At 38.2% G+C, this 21760-nt stretch overlaps 1 protein-coding gene across 5 annotated transcripts in view; it reads right to left on the bottom strand.

Moving 5' to 3' along the window:
* The window catches only part of dtna (dystrobrevin, alpha), a 438543-nt gene that overhangs the window by 413469 nt on the left and 3314 nt on the right, over positions 1 to 21760 (bottom strand). For 3 of the 5 annotated variants that reach the window (XM_069921569.1, XM_069921564.1, XM_069921567.1), the window contains exon 2: positions 17159 to 17380. The gene's annotated coding sequence lies outside the window, so the exon portion shown is untranslated. Of the gene's footprint in view, positions 1 to 17158; positions 17381 to 17464; positions 17518 to 21760 lie in introns of all 5 variants that reach the window. The other 2 variants (XM_069921565.1, XM_069921566.1) reach the window with 1 other exon arrangement.

Raw genomic sequence — 21760 nt, forward strand, 5'->3', positions numbered from 1 at the left:
AATTGTGCTTCATTCTTTTTGTTGCACTAAATTTGCAACAAAAAAACCAATAATTAGTCAATAACATTTTCACCAAATCATTCATACTATTACCATGCATTGAAATTAAATTGCACTGCATTCCACAATAGACCAATAAATTTGGTGTGGTTGCAGAGAATTTTCTGTACATCATTCCAAGAAAAAGACAAGTTATATAGATCCATTCCTTCTCACAGTCATATAGCAGTACCACACATAATAGAGATGGAATTCTGACAGACTGTGATGGTGGGTGATAGATTCCATGCAGGGAGTACTGATATTCTGGTGGCTCTGAAATATGCCAGAAAGGAGGTTCCATATGCTGGGGTATAGGTTGATAAGGCAGGAGACTCACCAGGGTCTCCATGCAAATTATATGGCTAATACTGTTTGCCTTCAGTGAAAATTGTCAAACATAGAACATACAATATAGAACAATATGGCATAGGAACAAGCCCTTTGGCCCATGTGTCTGTGCCGAATTTGATGTCTCTCCATCCCTTTTATATTCATTTGGCTGTTTGTAAGCTTCTTAAATGCTACAATAATATTTGCTTCCACCACTACCCCTTGCAGTCTCTTTCCAAAACCCACCACACTCTTAGTGTAAAAGAAAATGCCCTTAAACTTGTTGCCCCTCACCTTAAACATATGACCTTATTTTACATAAGATCCTTCTGATCCTCTATTTAAAATCACTCCCAACTCCGAGTCAGAAGATTATGACCTTGAATCTATTTTGGAACCATAGTGAGAAATCCAATGTGGTCCTGATGACATGCTGCATTGATGGGAATTTAGAATGAATAAATTGAGATCCCATTTTCTCTCTTTGATGAAATATTCCTTGATGTTATTTTAAAGTTGGATTGAAGAGTTATTTATGGTATCCTAGCCACTATTTATCTCTTTTCAACAACTAACGATATTATTTAAATGTTATCACTTTGCAGTTTGCAGGAATTTGCTGTGCACCAATGAGTTGCTTCAACAGAGACAAAACATTACAATGTTCTTCAATGGCCACAACATGGCTCAGAACATTCTGAAGAATTTGCTTCATCCCACTCCTAAAGGATATTTATGTGCCTCATTTTAATTTAAGAATTGATGTTAGATCATGTTTGTTCAGCCTGTTTGGTGAATTTGGGAATATATATATATTCTCATGACTGGCATGATACCATGAAATGATATTAATATTTGCCTTCAACTGAAGTATTAATAAGCAGGAGTTGCATTATTTGCATTGGATGTTCCATTTTATTACTTTTATGTTCAGTCATTGTGATTTCTAGGATCTTGTTAAACATTTATTATTGTGATTTTCTGTTGGCAATCATTTCTATTTTTTTATGAATTACTCTGCTAATTTATAGATGCCAAATAATATTTGTGTATGAGGACAGATTTATAAACCCCTGGTCTTTGGACTGAAACATAAAATTGTGTGTCACAATATATGTACTCCTCACCCACACAAAATTATATGATAATCAAGGACAGGTGAGAAAACCAGGTTAAATTCCAAATTAGTTTTGGGAAAGTCATCTCCATCCTATCTTGGCAATTGAAACTAGCTAAGGAATTCTATGAAATATATATATTTGGCAAGTGGTAATGTTGACTCCTGCTAGGAGCAGATTCAGATCTCAATGTGATTCACCACATATTACATGAGAGTGCATTTTTCCTAGAATCCTACTATTCTCTGAAAAAGGAAACAGTTTTTTTTATTTCTATTTTAGATCTGCTTCATGCAACTTAAAATTTGGCTCTAGTTCTCACTAATTTTTAAAAAAATACATGTTATCAGGATCTGGGTAATCTTAACTAGGCTAAAATTTATTAATTGCCTTTGAGAAACCTGCTTTCACAGAACAGTTAGAGTTGTGAGAAAACCAAGTTAAATTCCAGACAAGGTATTTCTCCTCTTTTGGGTAGACCAAATGGACCAAAAGGTTTTTAAATCTGAATTCTTATGTTTGCATAATCTGTCATATGCAAATGACCAAGAAAATGCACAAAAATAGAAATCGTTGCCCTCTTGTGGACAGGAAACCACAGAATAATAATGTTTAACAGGATCTTAAAATTCACCCACGTTCTGAAATCTAAATGTTATGAAATGGAAATTCGAAGTTAATAGTATAACTGCTTCTATTTAACATTTCAATTAGATAAATGTCAGTAAAGGATTGATGTATATTTCCAAGTTAGGATTGTATATGACTTGAGGGAATGTCCAGGTGGTAGAGGTGAAGGGAATTGATATGTAGTGTAATGAATGGTGCCGATAAAATGGGCTGCTTTGCCCTTGATGCATCTTGCTTTTGAGGAAATGTTGGAACTGCATGTATCTACTTAAGTGAAGTGAATTCCATCACACTCTTGACTTGTGCTTCGTAATTGATGGGAAGGTCTTAAAATGTGGTGAGATGAGTCATTCACCAAGAATGCCTAACTTCTGTTCTGGTTATGGCTGGCATATAAACAGTTGGCCCAACTGAGTTTCTAGTCAATGTAAACCTTTAAAATGTTAATGATGATTCAGTGATTATAAGGCCTTTGAATGTTGAACTCACTTATTGTTGGAGAAGATGTGAATGTTACTTGCTATCTACTGGAGGAACTCAGCAAGCCACGCAGCAGCCATAGGTAGTAAAAGGTAACCAATGTTTCAGGCCTGAGCCCTTCATTTGGCACCTAAGGCTCAATATGGTCATTGGGGATGGAGCTGCTATGAAGTCTCCTCTTTCAGTTATCTATTTATTCACCTCCATTCATGCCTGATATAATATACTGGACCATCCAGTTCTGTCTCCTGTTGCTGTTGAACATGCACATCATTGAAGCTTCTCCTAATTGCTGCTTCATTTAATCTGGGAGTTATTTATTTCAGGACTTGACCCAAAATAGTACAGCTAATCTACTCTGGGTAACATTGAAACCCCATAACCTAAGCATATTCTACAGTGCCCTCCATAATGTTTGAGACAAAGACTTTATTTTTCCTTTATTTGCCCCTATGCTGCAGAGTTTTACATTTGTAATCAAATAATTCACAGGTAATTAAAGTGCACATTCAAGATTTTATTAAAGGTTATTTGTATACAATTAAGTTTGATGATGTAGAATTACAGCACTTTTTATACATAGTACCCTCATTTCAGGGCACCATAATGTTGAGGATATTTGGTTTGACTGATGTTTGTGAGTACTCAGGAAAATTTAATTGCTTCATTGGGGCAGGCATAAGAGAGGTAGTCTTGCTTCTAAGCTTATGACCACCTTTGGAGTTTATAGTTGCAATGTTTCAACATGAGGATCAGAGTTGTACTAATGAAAGTCAAAGCAGCCATTATGAGGCTGAAAAACAAGAATAAAACAGCAGGAGACATTGCCCAAACCTTAGGATTATCAAAATCAACAGTTTGGAGCATCATTAAGAAGAAAGAGCATGCTGGTGAGCTCAGTAATCACAAAGGGACTGGTATTCCAAGGAAGACCTCCATTGCTGATGACAGAAGAATTCTCATCATCATATCCCCAAACCTATGTCTGACAGATCAGAAACACTCTTCAGGAGGCAGATGTGGATACCAGGTGACTAAGGTCCACAGAAGACTTCATGAAAAGAAATACAGAGACTACGCTGCAAGATGCAAACCATTAGTTAGTGACAGAAAAGATGGCCAGATTTCAATTCACCAAGTAGTATTTCAAGGAGCCTGCAGAATTCTAGAAAGAGGTCTTATGGACAGATGAGACCAAGATGAACCTGTATCAGAGTGATGGCATGTCTCCCTCCCAGATGCATTGAACAACCTCTATATGCATTTTAAGGTGAAAAATTATGTGGCTGCGAAGAAGACCACCTCTCCTCCAAATGATCAGGTGCTGTGTTGCACAGTGGCCAATGTGGGGAGTGTTAAGCAAGGTCAACCCATGAAACATTCCTGGCAGAGTTCTCAGGGGATGTATGGTTCAGCTGGAAAATGTTCTCACCAACATTTTTAACATCTCCTGCGAAGCGCCATGACCCCAACGTGTTTAAAAGCTGCCATCATTGTTCCCATGATGAAAAAGTCGTCTGTGTCCTGCCTCAATGACCACTCCCCTGTCACACTCATGTCTACCATTGAGAGGCTTTTCATAGGGCACATCAAGCTCCTGCTTCCCCCATCAATAGACCCCCTGCATTTTGCATAAGAATCTAACTGCTCTATGGACGATGCCATCACTACCACCCTCATCTAGTCCTCACTCGCCTGGAAAATAAGGACAAGTATGTTTGAACGTTGTTTATTGACTTCATTTTGGTATTCAACACAATCATACTTCAGTACCTGATAAGGAAGTTGAGCCTGCTGCATCTAAACACCTACCTCTGCAATTGGATTCTTAACTTCCTTTTGGGGAGACCTCAAGCAGTCTAGATCGGAAACAACACTTCCAAGACCATCACACTGACCATGGTGGTCCTTGTGAGTAAGAATGATGAGTTGGTGTTGAGAGATGAGGTGCAGTTCCCGACAGACTGGTGCAGAGTCAACAACCTGTATATATTTGTCTCTTAAATAATGAATAATTTTCTCAAGTGGTATACAACTCCGGACTTCAGCATGCCATCTTTCTATACCCAAATCCGTATCAGATTTCTAAGTTATGCCAATACATTTTCTTGCCATTACTAAAGTAATTTGAACAAATTTCTTTTGATAAATATTCAATTTAAACTTGGGCTCAATATTCTTAATATCCCCCAATAAAGATAACATTGGATCCTGTGGGAATTTAATCCAAATAATTTACCTATTAAAACCAAAAAGATTTTACTTTAGGTCACTGCTAAGTAGAATGCAAAAATGTACCAATTTCATGTCTACATCTAAAACATAAATCAGATAGAGTCTGATTCAATTTTTTAAAATGTATCTGGTGTTAAATATAACTGATGAATAAAATTATATTGCACCATTCTATATCTTACATTTATTGCATTTTTCATATTTTCTCTACATATCTCAATCCAATCTCATTCATCTATTTGTTTATTCAAATCTACTTCCCATCTTTGACTTGAATTATAAAGCCTTATTTTTTGGATTTTATTTTGTATTAATCTATACATCATTGAAATAAATTTCTTTATATTTCAATTATATAACAATAATTCTAATTCCATCTCTACTGGTAATAACAGATCTTGACCATAATTTTCACGTAAAAATTTCATAACTTGACAATAACAAAATCTGGTATTTTCAGGTATTTTGAACTTCTCCTTCACTCTATTAAAAGAAATAAATTTCACTGCTTCGAAACATCTTCTATCTTCTTAATTCCATGACACTGCCAAATCTTTAAAAATTATTTCCCACATAAATCTGAATCAATCTATTCTGAAATAATGGCATTTTTCCAGACAATAATCTTCCTCCCCCAATTTCTTTATCAACCTTATTCCAAAGCTCAATTAAATGCTTCAATATAGGAATCTCTATATTCATTGTTACATTCCATTTATAAATAAAATCTTGTGGGTTTTGTTCCCCTATTTTACTAAGTTCTATTTATACCCAAACTGGAATTTTATTTAAATCATTAACAAAAAGCAACTGGACAGCTTTATAATAATTCATAAAATTAGGGAGCTGCAAACCTCCAAAATCATAATTCCAAGTTAATTTATCTAAAGAAACTCTTGCCATCTTTCCTTTCCATAAAAATTTCCTAACACAAGCATTCTTTAAAAAATTTGGAGGAATTGGAATAGGAATCGGAATCAATTGAAAAAGGTATTGTATTCTAGGAAAAACATTCATATTTATCAATTTACTCTACCTATTAGATAACATATTCCATCTTTCCAAACCTTCCTTTATTCATTTTTATAATGAGGAATAATTTAATTTAAATAAATTTTCTAATTTAGCTTCCACCTGAATACCTAAATATTAATAATCTGTCCCCTTATATAAGCTTTAAGTGCTTTCCATATAACAAATGTATTCTCTGCAGAATTACAATTTATATCCAAAAAATAATGAATTTGTTTTCTTATAAAATAAAAATAGTCCACTCTTTTTAACAACATAATATTAAACCTCCACCTATATGGTGAAGGTTCTTTATCAGGCATTTTACATACCATTAAAAGTGGAGAATGGTCTGATAAAATTCTTGATTTATATTCATCAAAATTGCAGAAATTATTTTAAAAATCTATTCTTGAATAAGAATCATATCATGGGAATAAAAGAATAATCTCTTGCCTTAGGATTTATGGCAAATATCTATTAAATTCCATTCTTTCATCATTTTAATTTTTGTACCAATTTAGATGATTTATCCAATATAGGGTCCAAACAACAATTAAAATTACCACCTATTACTATTTTTTCATATGACTCTGACAAATGTAAAAAGAAGTATCATGTATAAAATTCTCAATATCTACATTGTGTGGATATATACACATAAGTATCCACATTTCAGAATAAATTTGACAATGAACCAAAACATATCTTCCCACAGGATCTGTTATAACACTTTGAATTTTCACTGGTAATATTTTCTTTATTAATATTACTACTTGTCTTGCTTTACAATTAAAAGATGATGATACCACTTGACCAACCCATTCTCTTTTTAATTTCAAATGTTCTTTTTCAGTCAAATTAGTTTCTTGTAAAAATGCTATATCAATTTTCATCTTCATGTAAGCATAAATTCTTTTTCTTTTAAATATACTATGAAGCCCATTAACATTAAAACTTAGAAAATTTGATGTTTTATTACTATCTATTATTTAAATATAAATCTCTTCCAGTCCCACTCTTCCAGGTCTCCATTATCCAACACAAGCAACTCCTGTCCTAAACAAAAATATAAAAAAAGAAAGATATAAACCCCCCTCCCCAAATAAATGCTGTATACAGGTTGGGGCTCCCACCACAATATGGCACATGATGGATAAGGCAAACAAGGAATGAAACATCCACCCCAGGTAAAAAAAATAACAAAACAATCTTTCAGCAGCTGCTACCAAGTCAGCATTTACTTGGTCATCATTGATTATAACTGTTTGACTTTGTTCCTGTCTGCAGCTCCTGTTAAGAGTTTGAAACCTGTAATATCTCTCTTAAGTGTAAGCTGAAAAAACACAAATGCTGGAGAAACTTAGCAGGTCAAACAGTGTCTTTATGTAGCAAAGGTGAAGATACATCACCAATGTTTCAGGGTTGAGCCCTTCATCAAGGTGTGGGGGAACATGAGAGATGTCCAAACAGAAGGGTGGGGTTGGTGAGGGTGGGAGATGATAGGTGGAGGGGGGACATCGCAGAGGGGGGGTGGGGGGAAGGTGTATAAAATAACTAGTTAGGGGGGGAGGGGAGAAAAGGCAAGCTGATTAGTGGAATGAAATGAACTCAATGTTCATGCCCTGGGGTTAGAGGGTGCCCAGATGAAAAATGAGGTGCTGTTCCTCCAATCTGCGGGTTAATCAGCTTACCTCACCACCCCCCCCCCCACCCCTTTAACTAGTTATTCTAGTTCCTACTTTCTTTCTCTCTCCACCTGGCCTATACTCCTCCTCTCCTCCCTCCTGCAGTGCCCCCCTCCACCTATCATCTCCCACCCTCACCACCCCCCTTCCCCCTTTTGTTCAGATATCTCTCATATTCCCCCACACCTTGAAGAAGGGCTCAAGCCCGAAACGTTAGTGATGCATCTTCACCCTTGCTATATAAAGGCACTGTTTGACCTGCTGAGTTTCTCCAGTATTTGTGTTTTTTCACTTAACCACGATATAAGCTGTATCTGTATCACCTCCCTTTGCATTTCATATTGAGGACGTACCCCCCTCTCCCTAATGTTCTTCTTTAATTGAAGGAAGAGATTCTGCAAAAACCCTTGCTTCTTCCACTGCTGCAAAAAAAATTAGATTGATTGTTATCTAGAATGTAGCTGGGTGTCTGAACGTAAACTTATAACCTTTCTTCCAAAGAATTGCCTTCATTGGATTGAACTCTTTTCTTCTATCTACCACTGCCTTACCCAAATCAGCATAAAAGATTTTATTCCCATCATTATCATAGGTCCCATATTTTGTCTTCCCCTTTGAACCACAACTTTAAAATTTTTTTCTTTATCTTGATAATGTAGGCATTTCACTAATGTAACCATAGATGGGTGAGTTGGCAGTCGCTTCCTCCCTGAAGCTCTATGTGCTCTCTCTTATTCAGTTCCACTAGGTATCCATTTCTGAAACAATTCCACAGTATTTTCACTACCTTTAGAATCTTCTCTAAGACCATTATTACGTCTGCTATGATTTTCCAGTATTTCAACTTTTCCAGCAATTCTTTCCTCTGTATGTCCCAGACATTCCCAGAAGTTTCAACCTTCTCAATTCAGTCCATGCAGGTATCCATATAATTTTTAACAATCTGCACATCTAATTCCACTCTTTGAATTTTTTCTTTAACTTTACTAACTTCTTCAGCATACTTCATATCAGATCTGTCATCTTTCACATAACTTCTAATATTCTGTGTATCTTCTCTTAACATCTGAAATTGCCCTTTCAATTCTTTATAATTGCACTTTGACCTTCTGATTCTTCTATATCACTACCTGTCGAAAAAAACAGGTGTTTCTGACAGCACTGTCCAAAGTTGTAGTGTCTCCATTCTACCAGCATCAGAGATGGCGCTATTGAGTCTACATCCCGAAGCCTGTTCCTCATTGAGCATGTGTGGGGGCTAACCCTTCGCACATGTGCATGACTTTCTGGTATTCCTTGGGAGAGATCTGCACAGCTCCAGTGCCATCTTCACTGGTTCCCAGTGGCGCTGCTGCCATCTTCAGGAAGGCTGACATTGCATGCATCGTCTGTGGAGGCTCCGGAACCTGAGCCCCAGCCGCCACTGTCGTACATTCTGCATTTTCTTCATTTCTTTACTCACTGTTAACTTGGTTTTTGCTGTCTTCTTTCCTCTTCCAGCCATGCTCAACAAGAGTTTTTAATGTCTATAAATTATTTCCAAACTTTTTTATTTTTAGAGCTTTAAAATTTTTGCCCCGGGGCGAGTCCTTGTTCCACCTCCTTCCTTCATGTCATCATGCTCTGCCCCCTCCTGGTGCACCCGAGGGTTGATGTGCCAACGGCTCTGACAGTGGATGCATCAGACATTGTGGTAGGCGGAATCCTGGAGCAGCTCGTCAATGGCATCTGGAAACCCTTAGCTTTCTTTATTTGTCATTTGAGACCACCGGAGCAAAAGTATAGCACTTTTCACCAGGAGCTTCTTGGCCTCCTCTTGGCCATATGGCATTTTTGCTATTTCCTAGAGGGCAGAGGAGTCACAGTCGAGATAGACCACAAGCTATTGTCACGCCTTCGCCAAGATGTCATATTCGTGGTCAACAGCAACAACTCTCCTACATTTCAGAGTTTATGATTATGATAAAACACATCACTGGGAAGAACAATCTAGTCACCCACACGCTATCCCACACCACCATCACTTCCCTCCATTTGCCTGCTCCTGGTATAGACAATGTGGCTTTGTGATAGTACAGATCTATCACCAGTGTATATAGTTACAGAATCTAGACTGTGCTTACAGCGATTGGCTGAGAGCTAAGCCACGCCTACTGTCTGGGCCTTAAAGAGTTGTGTCCCTAGCCAGGTCGGATCATTCTGGACTGGTCGGCCACCTGTGAAGAGCTCCTGTCTTTTGCTAATAAAAGCCTTGGTTTGGATCAACAAGTCTTTGATTCTTTCAACGAGCTCTACAGGCTTCAGCAGAAGCTCAGCAGGAAGATGAAGAGATGGCTGCATATTGCACTTCCATACCGGGACTCATATTGGAGGACACCAAATGCCTCCTTACTTTGCAACATATCCACTGGCCAACCGAGGCCATTGTACCTATTGCGTGGTGATGTCGAGTGTTTGATGCCATACACGGTTTGGCTCACCCTTCTGTTAGAAAGACAACAAGGCTCGTGGTGGGAAAACTCATGTGTCATGGCCTGCACAAGCAAGTCAGCACTTGGGCAAGGACATGCATCCAGCGCCAGACCTCAAAAGTTCAGTGCCACACTAAAGACCCACTACAGGTGTTTGCACCCACGCAGCACAGGTTTGATCACATGCATGTGGATATCATTGGCCTGTTGCCCCCGTCCAAGGGTGCTACTTGCCTCTTCACAATAGTAGACAGGTTCACGAGATGACCAGAGGTTGTCCCAGTCTCAGATACCTCAGCCTCAGCTTGAGTGAGTGCCCTCATTGCTAATTGGATAGTGCATTTTGGACTACCCATGCATAGCTCCTCTGACAGAGGAGCTCAGTTTATGTCCAGGTTATGGTCAACAATCGCACAGTTGCTGGGCACCAAATGCATTGGTCGATGGCCAATCATCCCCAGTTAAATGGCTTAGAGGAATGTTATTGTTGTTGTATGAAAACGGCTCTCATGCACATCTTAAGAGACTGGATTGGATAGATGAATTTTTAGGTATCCATACTGCATTGAAGGAAAATCTAGTTATGTCATCTGCAGAATTGGTTCTATGGGATTTCATTCCACCAGTATGTGGGCAGCAAGAATCTCCCACTTCAGTATTCATACACTTAAGGGAGAAGGTGGGTACACTGGCACTGATCCGGCATGGGTCTATGACTTCATACATTTTACCTGAACTCAAGGACTGCCTTTATGTATTCCTGTGCAGGATGCGCACAGGATGTCATAGCAATGGCCATATGAAGGTCCTTTCAAGATGGTTCGTATGTTATAGACATTGGCGGCAGGCAAGAAATGGTTCTGGTAGATCACCTTAATCTGACACATGTGGACCTAAATCAGCCAGTACAGGTGCCATGCCCTCAGCGCAGGGGCATCCGCTGGCCCATTCTAGCCATAAAGGTGAGTCTGCGGTGTCACCTCAGAATTCTGGTGGGGGGGGGGGGGGGGAGTTATGTGGCAAACCACACCACTCCATTATCAAACTGCATCAGCAGTTTGGGCCCCCACGGGATCAGGAGTTCCCAGTGGCCAGAGGGCACAAAGAACTCTGAGAAGTGCCTGACTTCAAAGGTTGGACGATTGTGATAGCGCGCCAACCGTGATTATTTAAACTGCTGTGAAGATTCCATTAAACATTGGTTCATATCCACTGGCCAACCAAGGCCATTGAGTGGTGATGTCGAGTGTTTGATGCCATACACGGTTTGGCTCACCCTTCAGTTAGGAAGACAAGGCTCGTGCTGGGAAAACTCGTGTGTCATGGCCTGCACAAGCAAGACAGCAGTTGGGCAAGGACATGCATCCAGCGCCAGATCTCAAAAGTTCAGTGCCACACTAAAGACCCACTACAGGTGTTTGCACCCACACAGCACAGGTTTGATCGCATGCATGTGGATATCATTGGCCTGTTGCCCTGTGGGTTGCTTACCTACTTTGCATATCAAGTTATAGCTTTATCTACCTCATTAGCTCGAAAAGCCATTTTACTTAAATGGAAAGACTTGATTCTTCTACATTATTTCAATGGCTTTCTCATGTTATGTCTTTATAAATCTCGAAAAAAATTAGACAACTTCTGTTGTGCTTTATTCACTGCACCACCTGCTACAATCTTGATTCTGTTTTTTTACACAATCTACTTCCTTATTTGGAAGATTAAAGGAATTATCTCTTTTGTAGATTTATTTGCTGATGGTGCTTTGATGTATTTTGAACAACTTTAAACCAAGTATAATTTACCATACATGCATTTTTTAGATATCTACAGATTAGAAATTTAATGACTACAGTAATGTCTAATTATCTAACATTACAACAACCAAATTTACTTGACACTTTCAGAAGGGTTTAATTGGTACTATTTATACTCTTTTATTAAATTTGAGATTAGTCCCCATGGATAAGATTTGACATACATTGGAATCAACTAACATAATCTCCTGAAACACGAGTAAGAATTACTAGACAAGTTAATATTTCTTCACTCTGTGCACATCATTCTTTAATACAGTTTAAAATAGTTCATAGAGCTTATATGTCTAAAGATAAACTAGCTCACATCTTTCCTAATATGAGCTTTACTTGTGATAGATAAAATACTGATGTGGCTTCATTGACTCACATGTTTTGGTCATGTCCGATGTTAGAAAAAGTTTGGAAAGATACTTTTAAAACTATCAATGATAGTGGTTATTCAATTACAACCCAAACCCTTAACTGCACTTCTTAGAATTACAGATGTAGGTTGCTTACCTACTTTGCATATCAAGTTATAGCTTTATCTACCTCATTAGCTCGAAGAGCCATTTTACTTAAATGGAAAGACTTGATTCTTCTACATTATTTCAATGGCTTTCTCATTATAAATCTCAAAAAAAATTAGAAGTTGTACTTTAGCTACAACAACTAAATTTGAAGAAAAATGGAAACCTTTTATTGATTACTTTCATGGGATATAACTGGTGTTATTCCTTTCCAGATTTAATATAATTGCTGCTTTTGTTACCTGTCGGTGAGGACATGAGCTATATTTTAAATTATTTGTCAGATACTCTGGATTGGCTACTCGGTTTTATTTTTATTATATGTTTATTTTAGTAGATTAGTTATTTTTTATATATATAATACTATAATTATTTCTTTATCTGTTTTCATTGTTAGGAGAATTATTCATATGTCACATTTTCAATCTTTGGAATTTATATATCATACTTATACTATGTAGACTTGGCCATACCATTTTAATTGTGTTATTTCTATTCTCCTTATAGAAACATAGAAACATAGAAGATAGGAGCAGGAGTAGGTCATTCGACCCTTCGAGCCTGCTCGCCATTCAACGAGATCATGGCTGATCTTAAAGTTCAGTACCCCGTCCCCGCCTTCTCTTCGTAACCTTTAATACCCTTATACAGAAAAAATATATCTAATTCCCTCTTAAATATATTTAATGAACCTGCCTCCACTGCTCTCTGTGGCAATGAATTCCACAGATTCACCACCCTCTGGGTATAGAAATTCCTCCTCATCTCGGTCCTAAATGGTTTGCCTATTATCCTCAAACCATGGCCCCGGGTTCTGGATTTTCCCATCATTGGAAACATCACATCTGCATCCATTCTGTCCAGTCCTGCCAGAATTTTATGTCTCTATGAGATCCCCTCTCAATCTTCTAAACTCCAGGGAGTACAATCCCAATTTGCGCAATCTTTCCTCATAAGTCATTCCTGCCATTCCAGGTATCAGCCTGGTGAATCGCATCTGCACTCCCTCCATTGCAAGAACATCCTTCCTAAGATAAGGTGACCAAAACTGCACACAATACTCCAGGTGTGGTCTCACCAAGGCCCTGTACAGCTGCAGTAAAGTATCCTTGTTCCTATACTCAAACCCTCTTGATATGAAGGCCAACATACCATTTGCCTTTTTAACCACCTGCTGTAACTGCATGCTTGCCTTCAGAGACTGATGTACAAGTACCCCTCGGTCTCTCTGCACTTCCCCATCTCTTAATCTATTACCATTCAAATAGTAATCTGCCCTCCGGTTTGTATTACCAAAGTGGATAACCTCACATTTATCCACATTGTAGTGCATTTGCCATGTATCTGCCTAGTCCCTCAATTTATCCAAATCACACTGGAGCTTCCTGACCCCCTCTTCCGTGCACACAACCCCTCCTAGCTTAGTGTCATCTGCAAATTTGGAGATATTACATCCAATCCCCTCATTCAGATCATTAATGTAAATTGTGAACAGCTGGGTTCCCAGTACAGATCCCTGTGGTACCCCACTGGTCACCGCCTGCCACTCAGAAAACGAGCCATTTATCCCAACTCTCTGTCTTCTACCTGCCAGCCAGTTCTCAATCCACATCAATACTTTTCCCCCAATCCCATGAGCCTTGATTTTGGAAGCCAGTCGTTTATGCGGGACCTTATCGAAGGCCTTTTGGAAGTCCAGGTACACCACATCCACTGGCTCTCCCCCATCTATTTTACCTGTCACCATCTCAAAGAATTCCAATAGATTTGTCAAGCACGATTTACCTTTTGTAAATCCATGTTGACTCCGTCCGATCCCTTCTCTGCTAGTCATATGCTCCGCTATTACATCCTTAATAATGGATTCCATCATTTTGCCCACTACTGATGTAAGGCTCACAGGCCGATAATTCCCCGCTTTTTCTCTACCCCCCTTTTTAAATAGTGGGGTAACATTAGCTACCCTCCAATCCATGGGTACTGATCCTGAGTCTATCGAGTTCTGGAAAATAATTCTTAAAGCATCTGCTATCTGAATGGCCACTTCCTTGAGTACCCTAGGATGTAGATTATCAGGCCCTTGGGATTTATCTGCCTTCAATCCCATCAATTTCCCCAAGACCATGTCCTTAGAGATACTGATTTCTTTCAGTTCCTCCCTTGCATTAGTCTCTATGTTTCCCAACATCCTTGGGAAGTTATGCTGTGTATGTTATGAAATGCTAATAAAAAGATTGAAAAAGAAAAGGAAAGTTTTCTAAATCAATATATAGAGGTACCAACTAGAGAGAGTGCATTACTGGATTTCCTTTTAGAGAACAAGACAGGACAGGTGACAGAAGTATGTGTAGGAGGACATTATGGCTCCAGTGATCATAATGCCATTGGTTTTAAAATAATTATGGAGAAGGTTAGGTCTGGGCCTCAGGTTGAGACTCTAAATCAGAGAAAGGCCAATTTTGAGGAAATGAGAAAGGATCGAGAATGTGCTGATTGGAATAAATTGTTTTTGGGTCTAGGATAAAATTTTAAAAGAGTTTGTATGTTCCTGTCAGGATCAAAGGCAATATTAGAAGGCATGGGGAACTGTGGTTTTTGAGGAATATTTGGGGATCTGGTTAGGAAGAAGAGAGAGGTGTTTAGCAGGTATAGGCTACACAGAGCAAATGAGGTAGTTGAGGAGCATAAAAATGCAAGAAAAACCTCAAGAAATAAATAAGGAAGGTTAAAAGAAGACATGAGGTTGTTTTGGCAGACAATGTGAATGAAAAAGCAAATAAAGGTAGATAAATTCGCAGGGCCTGACAAGATATCCCCTCCGACCTTGAGGGACACTAGTGTAAAAATTGCAAGGGCTCTGCCAGATATATTTAAAATGTCCTTAACCATAGAACCATAGAATATTACACCACAGAAATAGCCTCTTTGGCCCCTGGGAAAGGTTAAACAGGTTAGGACTTTCTTCCCTGGAGCATAGAAGTATGAGGGGAGATTTGATAGAGGTATTCGAAATTATGAGGGGGATAGACAGAGAAAAAGTAGATAGGCTTTTCCACTGAGGGTAGGTGAGATACAAACCAGAGGACATGGGTTAAGAGTGAAAAGGGGAAAAGTTTAGGGGAAATATGAGGGGGAACTTCTTCACACAGAGAGTGGTGGGGGTGTGGAACGAGCTTCCATCTGAAAGGATGAGTCCAAGCTCAATTTTAACATTTAAGAGGAAATTGGACAGGTACGTGAATGGGAGAGTATTGAGGGGTATCGACTGGGTGCAGGTCAGTGGGATTAGGCAAAACAAAATGGTTCAGCAATGACTAGAGGGGCCAAAGAGGCTTATTTCTGTGGTGTAATATTCTATGGTTCTATGGTTCATTGAAATGAGGGGTCTATGTATAAAAATTTCTGTAATTTCTACATGGTGAAACCAAAATATTTACCAATAACCTTGAATAAACTCAGGAATGTGCACTTTAATTACACGTGAATTGTTTGATTACAAATTTAAAATTGTGGTGTACAGGGGCAAATAAAGGAAACATATGTCTTTGTCCCAAACATAATGGGCACTCTATGTCCCATAACCTAGTGCTTGCGAATTTTGTTCAGTATGGAGAAATATATTTCAGTTCGGGGAGGATTGGTAGTGGGAAATTAGGAGAATGGTTCTTATTCCATATTTAATTCTTGAGAATTTGTGGCATCTGAGATAAATGTTGAGGATTCTCAAGCCTTTCACTTCTGTCTTTTCCATTTTACCAGTGCCTTTAGTGGGTTTATCCTGACTGTATAAAAAGTCATTTCCAGGAGGACGATGGAAGAGTTTTGTACATTGTTAATAAGGTATAATTCAGTGAGAATGACTATATATTTCTATCTGTTACTTTCTTGACTACTTCTATAGAGAAGTTCCACTAATTTGGACAAGACTCTAAAGATGTTTTGTGCAGAGGACTTTGCAAAGCTGGTTGGTCTGGCCATTACTTAATTGGGTCTGAATCCATTGACCAGGTTTTTATTAGGTAGTTTGCTTGATTTGATTTTAAATCTATCTCAACATTAACAGAGGCAACAACAGACAAGGATGGCAGATTTCCTCCCTTGAAGTACATTACTGAAACAGATGGGTTTCTGAAACAATCTGGTAGTTTTCTGTTCATCATACTAATTTTCTAATTCAAATTATAGATTATTAACCAAATTTAAATTCCATAGCTGGCAAGATGGGATCTGAAATTGGATCTTGAAATTGTCTGGATCATTAGATCACTAATTCAGTAATTTAACTGCTGTTGGATTTTCCCATGCTTTCGGAGAAATATTGAACATCTATTTCTTCAACATATCTCAGAATATAGTCTCACGATGTTATTACTCTATTTTGATAATCACCATGCTTTGTATGCAATGTGTGGTGGCCCTACTCTATACTCTTTCCAAAGTGTCTGCCACTTGTCACATGAGGAGACCAAGATCAGACACCGCATGCATTGTCTTACAAACAATTGTCTTATGAATACATCCTTAGGCACTATTCATTTTGTCACCTTGCCTATTTTAAAATCTTTCAGTCTGCATCAAGTTATGCACTCTGAGATTCTCCTTTCTTTAACTTTTTGTAATGATTAATGTTGACATCTGCTTAGGCCACAAGCATAATGTATTTTTTCAAATTAAAATATAATTTTCAGTAAGATTGAGATGAATATTACCTACCATTATTTCCCTCAGTTTAAAAAGCATGCTAATCTAGATTTACCCTTTGTATTTAGTTGATGATTCCCACTGAAATAACTTTGAAGTATGAAAGACAAAATACATTTCACTTACCTCGACCTTAATTGTCCTTCTTGTAGTTACCAGAATGTAGATCAAGCTTGTGTGTATCCTGAAGTGATTTCTACCTGACAGTGAATGTATTTCCAGTTCAGAACATTTACTTGAATGCTCTCCATTCATCTTTTGACTCCACCTTTTTGCAGAGATCTGTGCCCAAAATTCTAAATGCAAATTAAGCTACTTCTCCAAACTTGCTAGTTGTCTGTTATGGATCTGTTGGATGGTGTCAAAAAATAGAAGTCACATATTCATCTCCAAAGATTGATTGGTGCTTGATTAAAAAAAAAATAGAATTACCTTTTATTATTTTGAGGACTCCTAGTCTTGATATTTGTCACAAATCCTTTGATCTGAGATCAATGGTGGTAGAAAACAAAAATATAAATTTCTATTGAGACTTTATCCAATATGGCGTTGCCCTCTTTCTGTAAAGCACCCTGTCCCTGCCCCAGAGCTTCATAGTTCCCCACCTTTTTATCTGATCTAGGCTCAACCACTTGTGTTACGAGTCCAGAGGAACCCAAAACCCAGCAGCAATAGATATGCACCACGACAAAGGGTTACTTAAACAAAAATTGTTTTTAATGATCTTTGAACATGAAAATAGAATCAAACTTTAACTTATCTCTATTGACTCACTTAACATATTTAACCCCCTTTTAATTTTAAGCGCACATGTGTGTAATGTGTGACTAAGTTCAGCAAAGTTCTTTGGTGCCCAGTCCAATCTCACTAGATGCAGGCAATGCTTATACTGTGCACAGAAATTAACATTAATAACGTTCACCAGGCTTTGGTGTTTAACAGGTAAATGGTTACCACTCAGGAGGGTTCTTGTTGGTTCTCAGAGTGAGAGTTTTTCTTGTTTCACGTCACCACAGAGTTCCTTTCTGTTTCTTCTATTCCAAGGGAAACACTGGACAGCCAGTCCTTCTCTCTCTCTCTCTCTCTCTCTCTCTTCCCCCCCCCCCTCAACTCTGATAGCAAAGCCTGCTTTTTTTTCTCTGCTTTCTGCCTGAAAAGATCACATGACCCTCCAGACAGCGTTCTGTTTTCCAGACAGCGTTCTGTTTTCCAGACAAAGCTGCCCTGCATGTTGTTACATTTGATGCCCTTTTGCAAACCACAGTCCATCATGAGTCTGAGCTCTCTTGCAAAAGCTCCTGCAGAAATTCTGTGTTTTGAAGTGTTTGTGTGTGACCTGCTCTAACAAACATTTCTCAATTTATCTCCCAAACAACTCTATATACTCTGTCACACTTGTCACCAGTAATTCTGAAAGCAAACCATGGACAATATAAAGAGGGCCAAGCCCAATTTTCATTATTGGTGTCCAAAATTGTTGAAGCTAAGCAGAAAGGGAATATAAGGCAGTTTGTTTTCAAAATTGAAAGTAAAATCAGTGTGTATATCAGATTTGACCATGTATGCTTGGGGACCTGTGGAGCATAACTGTGGAAGCCCTGGAATGAACAGTCACAGCTGTTACCAGTGGAAGTCAAGCATGGAATACATGGGCTAGGGATGGATTGAAAGTGCAAGTGGCTAGTATTGAAGTTAAACATATGGGATGAGATAGAAAGAAATTGAGATGGAGTGCAGACAGTGTGGAAGGAGTTGTATGGGAGAATGTGAGAGGATGGGTATCAGTTAAGTGAGAAAGCGAGAGTAGGGGTGAGAAAGATGGAGTGCTTGAGACAGCAGTGGGAAGTCATCATTGAAGTACAAAAAGAACTAAAGGAGGAAGATTATGGGGAGGGGTAGAGCTAAGAAATAGATATGGAATGAATGTACTGTCCATCTATTTGTGTGGGAAAAGAGTATTTGCTAATTTACATAAATTAGATGAGGGCATTCAAGCCTCTCAAACAGCATATCCTCATCTCTAATGGTCTTGCACCTTCTTGATGACTATGCTGCATTAGAAACCACAAGTATTTATTTATTTCTCCATCAGAAATGACCCCAAAGCACCAAAGAAATGCCAACAATAAATTACTAAGGATGGGTGAAGGCTGCTTGTATGTGTGTGTGTACATTTGACTTTAGCTGAGGTCAATGTTGGGTCTACTGTTGTTTATTGTCAATGTTACTGATTTGAATGGCAATGTAGCCAATACAATTATTGAATTTGTAGATGGAGATTTGAAACATAAAAGCCTGCAGATGCTATGATTTTTTTGAAAATTTAATTATCATTTGTATTAATACAAAATATAAATTCAATAACACAGTAATTATAATAAATCATACAAAATGATACAATTATTTTTCTCCCCAACCCCCTTCACCCAAAAGAAAGGAAAAAAAGGAAAAGTATGAAGAAAGAACACCTTCTTCTACAAATATAATATTTCTTTGGCTTGGCTTCACGGACAAAGATTTATGGAGGGGTAATATTATTAACATGTATAATATTCATTGACTATTTTTTATAATTTCTAATTGAGAGGAGTGGGTAAGGAGGAAGATGTTGATGGAATTTTATTCATAAAATCCATGGGTGGTTCCCAAAATTCTATAAAAGTTTTCAATTTGATTCCTTAAACTGTAATTTTTTTCTAAAGGTATACAATTTTGTATTTCAATATGCCATCTACCTCATGGTACCACACTTCTCAGTTTTCCATGTTACTGCTATACATTTCTTTGCAGTTACTATGGCTATATTTAAAGATTTTTCTTGATATTTATTCAATTTTATATCTTTTCTATATATGTTCTCAAGTAAAAATATTCTTGGATCTTTTTGTATCTTTATCTTCATAATTTGTCCTAACAATACACTCAAATCATTCCACTTTCTCACAGGACCATACTGAATGTTAAAAAAAGTCTCTTTCTCCTTGGTACATCGAAAGCACTTATTCGGATAATTAGAATTGTCCATTCAATTCATGTGGAGTATAATATAACTGATGAAGAAAATTATATTGAACCATTTGATATCTAGCATATTCTGTATTTGTAATACTCTCTTGACACAATTTTGACCATATTTCTTCCTGAATTTGTATATTTGAATCTTTCTCCCATCATAATTTTGATTTATATAAATCTTTTTTCCTTTTAGTTTCTTGTAATTTTATATACATATTAGTCATACTTTTCTTAATAATAAATGTATCTTATTATACCTTGAAATTGACTTTGTTCTGGGAGACTCAGATCTGTTCCTAATTTCTTTTTTATGCAGATGCTATGATTATAGTAAATCACAGAGGAAAGATATATAACTGATGATTTGAGGCTGAGGCCTTCTTCAAGGCATTAACAAAAAGCAGGCAGGTTGCTGAATAAAAGGTCTGGGGAAGAAGGGAAAAAATAGCAGGCTGGTTGGGGGGGGGTGAGGAGAAGAGAGGGGAGCGCAGGTCAACAACAAAAGGTGAAAATTGGAGTAAAACACAATGCAAGAGAAACTCAGCAGGCCAAACAGTGTACTTTATATAGCAAATATTTGTTGTCTGCATACTTTCATGTTTTACAGGTGATAATTGGAGATAAATAGGAGGGCAGGAGATGGAAGGTGAGAATTATTCAGAGGAGGGCTGTCTCTATGAATGCAGTGCTCGAGGAAAGGAGACAGAAGGAAAAAGAGAGAGAACTAGAGAAAAGGAGAAATAGGGAGAGGGGAAGGGGCAAGGTGGTTGGGGGCAGGGGGGCTAACAGGAACTGGAGAGGATGATGCTATTGCCATCTGGTTAGAGGGTGCCTGGATGGAATATGAGATGTTGTTCCTCCAATTTGTGAGTGGTCTCAGTCTGGCAGTGCATGAGACCATGGACAAAGATGTTAGCATGGGAATGGGAAAGGGAATTGCAATGGGTTGCCACTGGGAGATCCCACTCGTGATACTTCTCTTGTAAGATTGTGGTCCTGAATAGTGGTGAAGGAGGAGGTGTGGTTGCAAGTGCACCTACAGGAGTAGGTGCTAAGGGGGAAATTGTTGGAAATGGAGAAAACTGAGCAACAAAACTGAGTCACACTACAGGTTAGAGGTGGAAAATCTTGTGATGTGGTATGAGAATATCATGCTTAGTTTCAATGTGGACAAGATGAAGGAGGTGATTGTGGACCAGGAGGACCAGGTACGACCACCTTCTACTATATAACTCAGCAATGGAGAGAATGGAGAGCACCAAGTTTATTGGACTCCATTTAACAAGTGAGCTATTGTGGACACACATCTCCTTGCTCATCAGGAAGGTTCAACAGTAACAGCATTTCCTGATAAGACTGAAGTGGACAAAGCTTCCGACTACCATTATGTCATCCTTTTTAATTTTTTTTTAAAATTTTCACACTATGAACCATATTGATCAAAATATACACAAACATTTCCCTCTTGAATATGCACAGAGTCATCCTTCTTTAGGAGCTCTATTGAGAGTGACTATGCTATTTGCATATCAGTGTGGTACTGTTGCTGCAGAGAAGTGGATCAGAGGTCAATGCACAGGACCATAAGAATGGCAGAGAGAATAAGTGGGGTCTCTTTGGGATTGTTGTCTAAAGAGGGCATACAAAATCATTGAGGATCCCTACCATCCCACACACAGCATCCTTCAACTACTTCTGTCCAGTAGGAGATCC

The sequence above is a fragment of the Narcine bancroftii genome, chromosome 2 (assembly GCF_036971445.1).
Source record: "Narcine bancroftii isolate sNarBan1 chromosome 2, sNarBan1.hap1, whole genome shotgun sequence".
NCBI classification, from domain to species: domain Eukaryota; kingdom Metazoa; phylum Chordata; class Chondrichthyes; order Torpediniformes; family Narcinidae; genus Narcine; species Narcine bancroftii.